At 36.8% G+C, this 15,098-nt stretch overlaps 1 protein-coding gene across 3 annotated transcripts in view; it reads right to left on the bottom strand.

Annotated features, from left to right (window-relative positions):
* LOC126889709 (protein FAM107B) overlaps nucleotides 1–13,304 on the bottom strand; it is a 412,680-nt gene extending 399,376 nt beyond the window's left edge. Inside the window, exon 1 of one of the 3 annotated variants that reach the window (XM_050658242.1) lies at nucleotides 13,130–13,304. The gene's annotated coding sequence lies outside the window, so the exon portion shown is untranslated. Of the gene's footprint in view, nucleotides 1–12,974; nucleotides 13,102–13,129 lie in introns of those variants that run through there. The other 2 variants (XM_050658243.1, XM_050658244.1) reach the window with 2 other exon arrangements.
* Between the last annotated feature and the right edge of the window lie 1,794 nt (nucleotides 13,305–15,098).

Raw genomic sequence — 15,098 nt, 5'->3', positions numbered from 1 at the left:
TTGTAGACAGAACAACGAGAAATTCGAAGAACTTTTTAGAAAAACCGATAAGATACAGAAAAGTGTAGACGACAACAAAAAATGTTAGAAGAGAAGATCAAACAATTAGAGAATTTAGAAGAAAAGGTCAAAGAATTAGAGAGCATAATAATCAATACGAAGATGCAACCACTAGTTAATGCAGTAGCGTTAGATCCTGTAGTGAAAGAAGAATCACCGAGAGACGAAACGTCGCATAATTTGAGGTTCAAATTACCACCATTTGATGGAAAGTCCTCTTGGTCCATATACCTTAGACAATTCGAAGCTATTGCGACCGCCATCATTGGACCGAACAAGAAAAGGCTGTTTCCTTGAGTGCTGCTCTACGAGGTGATGCTGCAGATATATTAAGGTCAATTCCTAAGGGTCAAGAAAGATGTTACCAGACCTTGTTCACTCGTCTAGAAAAACGCTATGGAGATGCCCATCTACAACAAGTATACAAAGCACAACTGCGAAGTAGAAGTCAACGAGCAAGTGAGAATATGCAAGAATTTGAGGCAGATGTGGCTCGTGTGGTACGGTTGGCTTATCCAGAGGTGCCAGACAGCGTTTTAGAAGAAATTGCGGTAGATACCTTCGTGAATGGGCTGAAAGATAGTGAACTACAGAAAGCTTTACGACTAGCAAGACCGAAAGTTTTAGATGAAGCACTTGCTATTGCATTGGAACACGAAACGGCTAGTCAAACTTCACGAAGCCATAGAGTAAGAACCATTGAAGAAAGTGACGAACACAACGAGGAACGTCTGGAGGAAATGATACGGAGAGTATTTCGTAACTAGATGCCAAAGAGACGCGAGCCTAGATGTTGGAATTGCAGCGACGTAGGCCACATTCGTCGTAATTGTAAGAAGATCGTACGTCCAGAAGTAGTACGAGGCCATCCTAAATTATCACCTGTAACAGTAAGGCTTAGAACAGCGACTGGTGAGCTAATTAATACATATGGCGAGGCTAATATGTCAGTATCCATTGGCCAGACCACAGTTAAACACGAAGTATTAATTGCCGAGATCTCCGACGAATTTATATTAGGGATTGACGTACTAAGAAAAGTTGGGGCAATATTGGATGTTCAAAATGGAGTTCTCCGGATCAATGGTGAAGAGTTTTCACGACGTGCCCTTTCACGACGACAAAGAAGATGTCATCCGCTTACTAACTACATGCGACGTAGCCATACCCGGTAATAGTGAGAAAATTCTGATGACCAGACTTGATGAACATTGCCGAGAGGGAAGTTTAAGGATCGTTGAAGATGTGGACAATGTTGAGTTCCTAACGGCAAAAACTTTGGTGAGAGTTCGAGATGTCGTCCCTATAAAAGTTATGAATTTAAAGGAAACTGCTATCAAGTTGAGTAGAGGAGCTTTAATAGGACAGTGTGTTTCCGTGGCTTCAATTTGCTCTATGAATACCAATGAGAAATCATCGATGTCGAAGTATCCAAAGGACCTTGTTGAGATGATCATTGAAAGATGCCAAGATCTTGATCATGAACGAACGGAAAAAGTGAGGTATATGCTGATAGAGTATCAAGATGTTTTTGGTATTGATAAGAAGGATAAGGGTAAAACAAGCATAGTAACGCATAAAATAAATACCGTAGACGCTCAGCCAATCAGACAACGGTCTAGACGACTTCCATTTGCGAAAAGAGATGAAGCCGAAGAGATTATCAAGGATATGGCCAAAGAAGTGGTAATTGAACCATCGAACAGTCGATGGACATCACCAGTAGTTCTGGTAAAGAAGAAAGATGGTTCAACGCGTTTTTGTATCAACTACCGCCAGCTCAATGCGGTAACAAAAAAAGATAGTTATCATTTGCCCAGAATAGACGATACATTGGATACTCTCTCCGGTTCTCGTTGGTTCTCCATACTCGATTTAAAAAGTGGATATTGGCAAGTAGACATGGAGCCAGTCGATCGGGAGAAAACCGCATTTTCGATAGTATCAGGGCTTTGGCAGTTTAAGGCTATGCCGTTTGGTTTATGTAATGCCCCTGCCACATTTGAAAGATTAATTTTAAGAATGCCCCTGCCACAGTTTTAAGAAGTCTAACATGGAAAACATGCCTGGTTTACTTGGATGATGTAATTGTGGTTGGAAGGTCCTTTGATGAACATGCCAAGAATCTAATAGAAGCCTTTCAACGATTGAGTGCAGCGAACTTGAACTTAAGTCCGAAGAAATGTCACATGTTTCAACGAGAAGTTAAGTACTTGGGACATATTGTATCGAGTAATGGTGTAACAGCTGATCCTGAAAAGATTGAAGAAATTAAAGATTGGCCAGTACCAAAAGATAAACATAAAATTAGAAGTTTTCTTGACCCATGTACATATTACTGACGATTTGTCAAAGGATTTGATAATATCTCCAAGCCCCTAACAAACTTGACGGAGGAGGGCAAAGAATATACATGGAGTGAAGAGTGCCAAAAAGCTTTCCAACAACTACAAATGGCTCTGATCAGTGCACCGATATTAAGCTACCCGGGACAGGCAGGAAAATTTGTTTTGGGTACCAATGCTAGCAACAGTGTCGTAGAGCTGTTCTCTCACAAATCCAGGATGGACAGGAAAAAGTCATCGCTTATTTCAGCAAAGTCCGGTCGAAACTAGAAAAAAACTATTGCGGTACCAGAAGAGAACTGCTGGGTATAGTGAAGGCTTGCGAACATTTCCATAAATACTTGTATGGCAGATAGTTCCTTCTTCGCACCGATCACGCTGCTCTAAAATGGCTCATACAATTCCGTAATCCAGAGGGTCAGATGACAAGATGGTTAGAACGATTACAAGAATATGATTACGAGATAGATCACAGGACTGAGACGAACCACCGTAGTTAATGAGCAATGGCAGCCCCAACAGTTACAAGACGACCAAGAAGATGATCCATCTATAAAAAGACTATTGGATTGGATGCGGCAAGCTGAGAGACCTAGTTGGCAGAACATTAGTGTATGTAGTCCAGAAGTCAAGGCCTACTGGAGCCAATGGAATTGCCTGGTACTAAAAGATGATCTTCTGTACAGAACCTTTGAGAACGATGATGGTACAAAATCTGAGCTTCAGTTGATTGTACCTAAAAATAAAGTGTAAGAAGTATTGCGTCAGTTGCATGACGGTACATCAGGTGGACACTTTGGTATTACGAAGACTCTGCAAAAGGTTCGAGAACGGTTCTATTCGATGAACTGTAAAGATGATGTAAGAAGATGGTGCCGGAAATGTGAACTGTGTGCATCCAGTAATGGTCCAGTTGGTAAAAAGAAAGCACCCATGAGACAGTCCTGGTAGCCATGGATTATTTTACGAAATGGACCGAGGCCTATGCATTACCGAATCAAGAAGCTGGTACCGTTGCAGAGGTACTTGTTAAAGAATTCTTCAGCCGATTTGGTGTTCCCTTGGAGATCCACTCCGACCAAGGGCGAAACTTTGAGTCAGCTTTTTTCCAAAACGTTTGTAAATTGATTGGTGTCAATAAGACCAGAACGACACCCCTGCATCCTCAATCAGATGGAATGGTCGAGAGGATGAACCGAACGATGGGTAAACACTTGTCCAAAGTTGTATCTGAACATCAGCGAGATTGGGACCAACACATTCATTTATTCCTGATGGCCTACCGCTCAGCCGTGAATGAAACTACAGGTCAAACACCAACCTGCCTGATGTTGGGTCGTGAAGTTCGTTTGCCCTGCGACCTAGAGTTTGGCTGCAGACCTTCCGAGGAACATGTTGCAGGCGAAGAATACGTCGACCGCCTGAAGTTACGAATGAATAACAATTACGAATGAATTCAAAGACAGTAGACTGTTATTTCTTCTTGAAGGGTGTATGCAGAGCTGGAGAGTCGTGTAGATTCCGCCATCCTGGGCCTTCATCTAGAGTTGCTGATCGGGACGCTCAGATCTTAAGAGGGGAGCAGTGTAACGAAAGAAAACTCTTGGCCGACCCCTGCATAACGCTACACAACTCGATAATGACGCAATCAAATGTTCGAGGCATCGGCGGAGGGATAAAGAGAGTTCGAGAACGTAATTCAAGTAGGCGTGATGAGCTGATATCTAGGGATGAGCGTGGATTGTTCCAGAATAACGGCTGGGCTACAAATAGGAATAAATTTTGTAAATAGAGTTAGTTTAAGCTAGAGATTTGTAAAGAAAACTTGTATAAATAAATTAATAAAGTCGTATATAAATACGAACGCTCGTTTGAATATTACAGTATCTTTTGTTTTTCTGTAAGACAAAAGTTGGTTTGGATATGGCTGTTCAAAATTTGCTAACTTATTTTATTGCAAAAAATAAGCTCTCTGGGATAAACAATTTGAATAAAATATAAACAATTTAATAAATCGCTTCGAAATTTTTGTCACATATTACGCACTACAGAACCCTCATTTGACAAAAATTTCAAAGCTCTACACTAATTTTTACAATAGTTATTGCAAAATTAATTTTTTTGAAATTTAGACCTTTTTTCTCAATTATATTAACAATAAATTAGTATATCAATCTGTGTAATACGTCATTTTAAAGCTTTTTCCATACTCACGAAGATGTTTGTACTAATGTAACCACAAGGTACAGTGTTTTCCATTGATTTTAGAAAAAACGGAAAAAATGCCGTTTTTTGACATTAAATTGTTTATAAATAAAAATGGCCGCCAGATCCTACGCAGGAAATAGTTACAATTTGTTCTCATAGGTATTACCTGTCGAAAAAACGCTTCAGTACCTTGGCTGCTCGAGTGTCACGAACAGGGTATATTTTTGCCTTATTACCCTGGCCTATCATTGGAACCAAATCAAAACGATTATTAAAGCAACTCAACTCCCAAACTTCAAAGAGAAAAATCAAAAGAATTAACAGTGGATGAATGATGAGATCTTGAATTGGATGGAAAAAAGACGCAAATTTAAGAACCAAAACTAAAGAGACAAGGACTAAAATACGAGCTGCAAAAGAAACATACTTTGAAAACATGTTTAGAAATTGAAGAGTTGCAGAGAAAACATGATTCATTTAATATGTATAAAAAATAAAAGAACTCACAGGTCAGAACAAAAAACATCGTTAATAGAGACGGAAAACTGATTATCACTGATTTGAATAAAATAGACAGATGGAAAGACTAAATTGAGGAACGGTTTAATGATTAAAGGCCCGAGCTTGAAATTAACGAAGTAGTTAAAGGACCTGACATCACTATGGACGAAATTGAACAAGCAATAAGATTAGTAAAGACCAGAAAAGCGACGCGACCAGACGAAATACCGAGTGAAATAATAAAGCCCTTCGAGAGTTTAGGTAAAAGATCTCTCTTTCATCTTTTTAATAAAGTTTATCAAACTGGCTATGTACCAACGGATTGGCTGCTGTCGACTTTTGTGACGATACCTAAAAAAGCAAACGCGAAAAGATGTAGTGTCTACCGAACCATTAGCTTGATGAGTCAGTCATGTTTTAAAGATATTTCTACGAATTTTGCACTCTATGATGTACCAAAAAATAGAAGAATCGCTTGGTGATACACAGTTTGGATTCCACAATAACCTTGGGACCAGAGAAGCACTATTTATATTCAGGTTATGGTACAGAAATGCAGAGATGTCGGAGATCCGTTTATATGTGTTTCATTGACTTTGAGAAGGCCTTTGATCGAGTAAAACATACTGAAATGATTGCCATTCTTCAGAAAGTGGAACACGTCTGAAGGATTGGCCGGGACACGTCTGAAGAACTTCAAATACGAAGAGGAGTAAGGCAGGGCTGCATTTTGTCCCCACTAATATTTAACATCTATTCTGAGTTTGTTTTTAATAAAGCAGTGGATAATGCTCAATGTGGTATCAAAATGAATGGCGTCAATATTAATAATTTGAGATACGTGGATGACACGGTGTTAATTGCGAGCAATTACGAAGAACTTCAACATCTAGGATTACCATAACGTGCGATGAATATGGACCCAAGCTAAACTCTGCAAAGACCAAGGTGATGGTTGTCAGTAGGACGCCAATACAAGCGGAAGTAGTAACAGCTTATGGTGAACAATTAGAGAGAACTAACATTATCACCTACCTTGGTTGTAATCTAAATGAGAACTGGGACATGAGCAAAGAAATTAGAAAGAATACGTATAGAGAAGGCCAGAACTGCATTCTTTAAGATAAAGAAACTTTTATGTGGAAACAACATTACTCATTACTTTGAATCTGAAAATTAGATTAGTGAGAATTTATGTGGTCTCTACTCTTTTCTACGGTGTCGAAGGTTGGACTTTAACATTGGAAGCCTTTGAAATCTGGGTATATCGGAGAATCCTACGAATAAGTTGGGTGGATAGAGTTCGTAACGAAGTTGTTTTGCACCGGATGCGAAAAGTCACGGAAGTCGTCAGAACAGTTAAAAATTAAAAACTTGAATATTTTGGCCATGTTATGCGACACCCAGAGAGATATAATATACCGTTCACAGCGTAATACGCTTTTGGGTTCCCGTTCGCCCAGCCTGTCTATTCTGCCAGTCTTCTTCAGATAGATTTCTTGTTGACATTGCTTTTGAGATTTCTTGGATCCATGTTTTTGGTGGTCGTCCTCGTTTTCTTTTCTCTGGTGGTATACATTCTAATATCTTTTTGGGTAGTTTTTCTTCCCTCATACGTCTAACATGTCCGTACCATAATAGTTGTTGTTTTTCTTTTCGATGTCTTCTACTATAATTGATCTTTGTACTTTTTTTGTCTCCTTATGTCCTCATTTTTCACATGTTCTAATCTAGACTTTCCCGCTGCTCTCCTCCAAAAATCCATTTCAACTGCCAATAGGTTACCTTTAAGTTTTTGTGCTAACTGCCACATTTCTGAGCCATAGACGATTACTGGTTTTAATATGGTATTATATTCTTTTTTTTTTCGTTTCCGGTCTTATATTTTTTTGCCATAATACTGAATTCAATGCACCTCTAACTTGTTTTCCTTTTGGTTATTCTGTCTTTTATGGCTTCATCACTTCTCCCTATCTTTGTTAGTTTTACCCCCAAATATGTACATTGGTCACATTTCTTATTGGTTTCATCTTCTAAGTCGAGGTCATCTGTAGTATTTTCTCCTCCTACGCAAAGATATTGTGTTTTTTGGACATTTACTTCGAGGCGCCATTTTTTGTACTCTTCCATTGGTTTTCTAGCCATATACTCCAGGTCTTCTTTGTCTTGGGCAATAACTACCTGGTCATCTGCATAGTGCCACGTATATAACGTTTCATCCCCAATAGATAGCCCCATCCCTTTACACTTATTTTTCCAGTGCCTGAGTGCTTCATCGATATATATGTTGAACAGTATGGGAGATAAACAACAACCTTGCTTCAGTCTTTTTGTTACCTGAAAGCCATTAGACACCTCTTTTCCTATTATAACTTTTGCTATTGTGTTCTTATATAGCTCTTTAATAGCGTCGATTAGTGTAACGCTGATACTAGTTTTCTCCAATACTTACCACAACTTCGCAACAGGAACGGTGTCATATGCTTTTGTTAAATCGATTGAAGGAAAATGCACTTCTCGACATCTCAGTGTTCTTTTCTCGAGTATTTGTAATAAGCAGAAAATACTATCTGTTGTGGACCGTCGTGCTCTGAATCCGTAGATATCCGTAGAATCCGAGATATAATATACTACATTTAACAATACAAGGCAAGGTAGACGAAAGAAGAGTGCCTGGTCGAAGAAGGATGTCATGGGTTAAAAACCTCAGAGAATGGTTTAACAGATCCTCTGCATCCCTTTTCCGAGGTGCCGTCAACAAAATTACTTTAGCCAATTTGATAGCCAACGCTCGATAAACGAGCACGGCACATGATGAAGAAGTATAATATCGTTAAATTCATTAACCTCGTTGTTTCTCCTGATTCTCCATGTGCCGTTTTCCTCTTGCACCGGGCCATATTTATACTTTTCTCAGTATTTTTTTTCTTGAATGTCCTGAGTTGCGCTTCATCCCTTTTCGTGATTACAGAGGTTTTACAACCATTGATTACTACGGGTCTAAGGGTTTTCTGTAGATAGTCATTTTGGTTCTTTTGTCTAATAATTTCGATGTCACCAATCTTTGATTAGCATAGTATGTACGATTCCCGCTGGAAATACGTGCATGAATTTCGCTACGTTCAATAGTATAGTTGTCTATTGTGATATAATTTTCATTGTCAGGTGTTCTTTTGACGGTCATGTAGGGGAAACTCGATTATCCGTCAGGGCACCGGACCAAGGGTATGACGGATAATCGAAAAGACGCATAACAGAACATTAACAAAAAAAATTAAGAATTCATCGTACAACTCTCAAATTTTATTTATATGTTTTGTTGAAAAATATAAGAGGGATTTGTGTTCGTACAATCGAGTCAATTTGGTTTAAAATATTCTGAAATCTTTGTTGTTTTATTGTTGCTTCACATTTTGCAACGGCTGAATTTCTTAATCGGCGTAAGATCATACAATCTACTATATTGGCTTCTTCTTCGAGAATACCACTCGATGAATTGTTGCATATTTTGTTTGTGTCATCTTTAGGAAACGAAAATAAAACAGTTGATATAGCCATAAAAATGCAGTTGTTGTAGAACTGTACATTTCAGCGAGTTTCGTTTGGCTTATCGCATTGCTCCAACATAGTATATTGTGCAACAAGTGCAGAAAGGTACTAATTTCTCACGAGTTTGAAAAGTTGCGGTACGAGCGCAAGCGAGTGCCGCAATTCAAACGAGTGAGAAATTACCTTTCTGCACGTGTTTCACACTATACTTTTTCTACAAGCACAGTTTTTCCTAAAAATAAAAATCACAATTTCCAAACGACGATTAATTATAATAGGTACCTATGTGATAAATTTTAAACTGTATTTAATTAATACCTACTAATCAATTTAAATTCCTTATACCTAAATAAATTGCACAGAAATCAGTTAAAAAATTAATGCACTGCCTTAATTTGTTTAAATTTAAACAATTATTACACATTATTGACATTATACTCGTATTTATGCAGTCACGGATTTACACAAAACCTACTTCATTCGACGTCTCTTGCACAGGTTGCTAAATCCTTATTGGTTATTTGATAATTATAAAATGTTTAATAAGAATAAAATTGTAAAATAAAACAGTTGTAACATCCATAATTTAGTTTCTATGCTATAGTTAAATATAATAATTGTCTTATAGGTTATATATTTGTCTAAAGTTTAACCACGTATGTAAACAGAATATAACGTTACTCAGAATGCGGTAGTCCACGGATGTAAACAGAATATAATAGCCAGGGAGGTAGTGTCAAATTTGACCGGAGCATTTTAGCATGGCTGGTTTCTTATTATTTAGGTAGGTGCTCCAAAGCTTATTAACAAATTATGTGTCAGCTGGCCCAAAACCGGGGATTTTAGTCAAGAAAAGGTAAATATGAAAGTTGATGGACCAACGCTACAGCTTAAATGTCAAATATTTATATACGTTACTCAGAACATTTAATGGACTTGCTTATTTGGCACCTACCTTTCACTCAGAAGATCGGGGTTCAAATCCTGGCGCGGAAAATTCTTTTTGTTTTTTAAATTGACATTTTATTTTGAAACATATTTATTTTTATAATACCACGTTTTTATTATTTATACGAGACAATATAAAAAAATCTGTATGTCTTTTATAGAATTATGCATAGAACTTATGAAATAGCATAATATATACATTTGATCATAAATATTATGATTCACCTTAATAAGCAAAATTACTGTACATGAACCCCTGAAGCTTCCTGAGTTAGTACGACCAATCTACGTGGCCTCCCCACCCCACCCCCCTCCTGACATTTTTTATCTTTTTAGACAAACTGTTTTTTGTATATTATATTTTATATATATTATAGAGAATAGGGAAATATTTAGATTGCTATTAAAACATGGGGGTTGGTGATAGAACAGTGAAAATTTAGGGTTGTATCTGTCGGTTCTACAACATATAAAATTAAGAAAAAACAGTGTGTCCAAAAAAATAACAAATAATATCTCCCTTTTCACTTAGATTGTTGGTCTTACTAACTCAGGAACCTTCAGGGGTTCATGTACAACACATTTGCTTATTAAGATCAATCATAATATGACCAAAAATGCATAGTTTGCGATTCTATAAAAGACATACAGATTTTTTTATATTGTCTCGTATAAATAATAAAAACGTGGTATTAGAAAAATAAATATTTTTCAAAATAAAATGTCATTTTAAAAAACAAAAAGAATTTTCCGCGCCAGGATTTGAACCCCGATCTCCTGAGTGAAAGGTAGGCGCCAAGTAAGCAAGTCCATTAAATGTTCTGAGTAACGTATATAATTATTTGACATTTAAGCTGTAGCGTTGGTCCATCAACTTTCATGTTTTACTTTTTCTTGACTAAAATCCCCGGTTTTGGGCCAGCTGACACATCATTTCTTAATAAGCTTTGGAGCACCTACCTAAATAGTAAGAAACCAGCCATGCTAAAATGCTCCGGTCAAATTTGACACTACATCCCTGGCTATAACGTTACTCAGAATGAGGTAGTCAACTGTGCAGAAAAGAACTTTGCGGCACAGAAACGTCACTTTGCGGCACAGAAACGTCACTTTTCTGCACACTAATCTCAAATATCTTATACTGTGAGAAAATATCAAGTTTGCTAACATAAAACCGTGCAGAAAAGTGCACTTTGAATAGTGGTTGTAGAAAAAATGAATTGATGACAATTATTGCTCATGTAGTCAATACAACTTATGTAGGGACCTTGACGGTTAACAGAGGTGACGGTAAATGGAGAGACGGATAATCGAGGTTCCACTGTACTTCGTTTTTGCTTCGTTTGTTTTAAGCCCCCCTTTTCGTGCTTCAGGATCAATTTCTACTAAGTAAAGTAACTTGTAACTTGTGAACAGTTAACGATTAATTTCATTTGGAATGCTAATTAAATTAGGTAGTGATTTTTATGATTTCTTTTTACAAAAAAACAGATTAACTATATTTTGATAGTATACAGAAGCGTAACAGAGGCCCCCGCAGCATGAAGCTTGCGGGGGTCCCCAATATGTCAGGGACCCCATCTTGTCGTCTAATATATATGTAAAAATGTGTTATTGCTATATTATTTCACACACATATACGCTAGGTTTGTTTAAGCAGTGTAGTGTTGAAAATGAAATTGCCCATCAGATAGATATGTATTAATAAAATTGTAGATATACTCGCATACCAATAAAAGATGAACAAGTTAAGTGATTTGTAAAGCGGTAATGATTAGTTTCATTTGGGGTGCTAAATAGGGGGAGATTTTAAAAAAAATTTACAAAAAAAAGGTTAATGTAACTTAAATTGGAGAGTAACTCGCTTAGTTTTGATGATAGAAACTTAATGTTTCGGTAGGTGTGTGTGTTGACGGAAACATTTATATAAAATAATATTAATTAAAACACAAACAATTTTCAATAATATACTTATTAATTTTTGGTACAAAAAGGTGTTTTGCTTATACATCTCGTAAGAGGGTTTGTTATTGTTTCGGCCCAGCGAGCGGCCGATGCCTCTGGGGTGTTGTAACCAACTGACTGAGGCTACGGCTCCACGGGCTGGAAATTGACGCTAGCAGTAGCCGCAAAACGAACTTAAGGTTCCACGGAACGGAATAGGAATAGCCGAACTGAACCGACTACGCACAAGTCCTGTAGTCGGTACAGTTCGGCTATTCCTATTCCGTTCTGCGGAACCTTAAGTTCGTTTTGCGGCTACTGCTAGCGTCAATTTCCAGCCCGTGGAGCCGTAGCCTAAGTGGCTGAAAAGAACTACAGACGCTAATCTGTTTGTGTTTCTACCATCTGACCAGAGGGCAATAAATTATTTAAATCTGGCGTTTCAAAGTTGAAACATTTCTGCAGTTTTAGGAAACGTTTTGGAATGCATGTCCAATTGTGAGTTATTGACATAAGGTCTGATAAGGTAATTAATTTATGGGGAATTCAGTTTGTTAAACTGAACACATCAAAAACATATGGTTAAGGATACATCCCGTTTCGTAAAACCGTGACCCTCTTAGCATCTGGTTTGTATTTTACATGTGAATTTATATGACCCATATTATTTCGTTTTGAGAAAAGTTATTAAAAATTAAGAAAATAAAATTAGCAAAAATACTTTAAAAAAATTTAATGAGTATTCCCCGAAAAATGTTTTATTTTTTGGTTATTTCGCGTTAAAATATTCGATTTGGAATTTGACGAATAAGAACAATTTTTCATGAGCTACAACTTTGCTTTTACTGGATCGATACCCTTAATTTTTTTAATTTTTTTTAGCTTCATTTTTGCTAAGAATTGTTTTTTTTCGATCAAATACTTACTTTTTGAGTTATTACACGTTGATTTACTGGGCTATAACACATAAGTTTTTGTTACACAAGTCGCATTTAGTAATTTTTTAAAGGGGGCCCCATTTCCAATTCTGCGGGGGGGGGGGGCCGACGGAGTTTGTTACGCCACTGATAGTATAACTTGAATACTTTTGGTGTTACAAACAACTTTTTTAAAAAACAAAATTAATGTTTTTTCTAAACACTTAGGCTTCATACAAACACAATTTTTTTCACTTTATTACAAGCTATACTTTGCTAAAAATATTTTTTTCGATAAAATAGGTACTTACTCTTTGAGTTATTTGCAAAAAATATTCAAAAAACGTGTTTTTTTTATTGAAAAATGAACATATTCACTGGCAAATAACTCAAAACGAATTCACTCTATAGAACAAAAGTTACTTAGAATTAGTCGCTTTATCCACATCAGGACTTATTTTGAACGTTTTTTTATTTACCCCCGAGAAGTGGTACTACTCACCTCCAGAGCAAAAGCACACATCGGCACACTATCACTTTTTTCTTTGAAATGTTAGCTAGGTGTATGCCAAATTTCATGTCAATCCAAGCAGTTCTTTAGAATTCGGAGGTTTTGCAATATTTTACCGTGAGTAAATGGACTATTAATAGACTTACCGCTATAAAACGAAACTGAAATATTATTAATCGCGACGCAACTGAAGCACCGGATACGCGATTAAAATCTGAAACAAGAGGCGATCGCAATGAGACTGAGTGTCAATTGTTGCAATCGCGATCTCTGCCTCTCTTCATCCGCCACTTACCATGCGTATCTACCGCAGCGAGCCAGCGAGCCTACTACTGATTATGGTGGATACTCTGCCTACTGACAACGAGAAAAATATGAAATGCTTCACTGGGCGAATTTGTTTTGAAAACCATGCTGCTTGATAAGTGCATGGTGTTGCTGTCTTGCTTTATGCACTTTTTAGATGGGAAGATTAACTAAAAACAGAAAAGTGCGGACCAAAACGGTGTTTTTCTTTTCCTAGATTTTGATACATGATTTTTTAATTAATTATTCAGCATTTTATCTTTAGCTAATTTTCTTAAAATTGTTTGTAATCTAGATGTCACTTGGTGTATCCTAGCTTTTTTTGACATGAAACGCCCACTTCTTTGTTGGCTACACAACACAGCACTGACTCTGCTTTAACTGCTTACGTCCTCTTGTTGTGGCTACAATGCATGTTGTGGCCTTCAAGCCTTGCACAACTTCTCATATTACACAATCTCGAACAGTTTAGTACTCTTGAGCCTTCGCATGGTGTTGGTTGAGAAGTACTTCATGTTTATGGTATGGTTGGGATGTTTATGGAGCCTCTCTTCATATCTCCTGGCGACTTTCTTAATTTGATTTATAATAGATTCGACTTACGTAAATCTCTAGATAAATCGTCATTCCGAACGTACCAAGGAGCACCTACAATATTCCTTAGTATTCGGTTCTGGAGTGTTTCTAGATTTCTATAATTGCTTTTTTTGGTACAGCCCCAAAATTGTAGGCCATAGATCGAGACCAGTTGAGAATAGAATAGAATAGAAATATACTCTATTGCCATGAAAAATTTAATAATTTTATAGACAAAGCTTACAAGAGTCATAAATAAAAACAATAACAAATACAATTTACTAAAATTATATAAATCGTCAATATAAATAAAATATAATGAATTGAAACAAAAACAGTAACAATCTATTGCATAATTTAAAAAACAATTGCAAATTGCAAATACCTTAAGAAATTTAATAAGTTAAGTTAAGCTGCTGCATATGAAACTCAAATATAGATTAAAATTCTACTTGGATCCGATAATTCTACTTGGATCCGAACAAACAAACGAGAACCAACGGCTCTTCTCAGAGCCTACATTGACAATGATGACCATAAACATTGAGGGTATTACTTGTAATAAACAGGAAGTTTTGTCTGAACTGAGTAAAATCCACAAATGTGATATTTTATGTATTCAAGAGACTCACCGTGACAAATCAGCACATAGACCTGGCGTTGAGGGAATGCAGCTTATCATTAAACATCCAAGTGCAAAACACGGAAGCGCCATCTTCGTGAGGAGAGATATTGATGTAACATCAGCTGAAAAAACATGCTACAACGACATTGAAATTCTGACCGTCGAAATAGGAGCCTGCACAGTGACATCTGTGTATAAACCACCCTGGAGAGACTTTGTTTTCTCCCCTCCAAAAAATTTCGCTTCTCAAAAAACGGGGATTCATTCTCGGGGATTTTAATTTCGTTCATTAAACTTTATACGTCATTTTTTTGACCTGTGTTCTATACCATTCATTGCATTTTGAACGTTTATCCATTTTTTTGACATCCATTTTATTGCAATCTATTTTATACAAAATAATAAACAATACATATAAGTGTTAAGAAAGTGACACAGTCATAATTCACCCAGTGGTGAATACCTAAAAGAGTACAATAATAATTGAATTAATACATTAATAATTAATTGAATTAATTTGACTAGTACAATAGTAATAAGTTGGAATGATTAGTTAGTGTTGAGGTCAAGAGTGTCTGTTCTTTTTAGTCTTCTGTTCTGTAGGGGTG

The sequence above is a fragment of the Diabrotica virgifera genome, chromosome 8 (assembly GCF_917563875.1).
Source record: "Diabrotica virgifera virgifera chromosome 8, PGI_DIABVI_V3a".
NCBI lineage: Eukaryota > Metazoa > Arthropoda > Insecta > Coleoptera > Chrysomelidae > Diabrotica > Diabrotica virgifera.
This window is presented reverse-complemented; position numbering and strand designations above follow the sequence as displayed.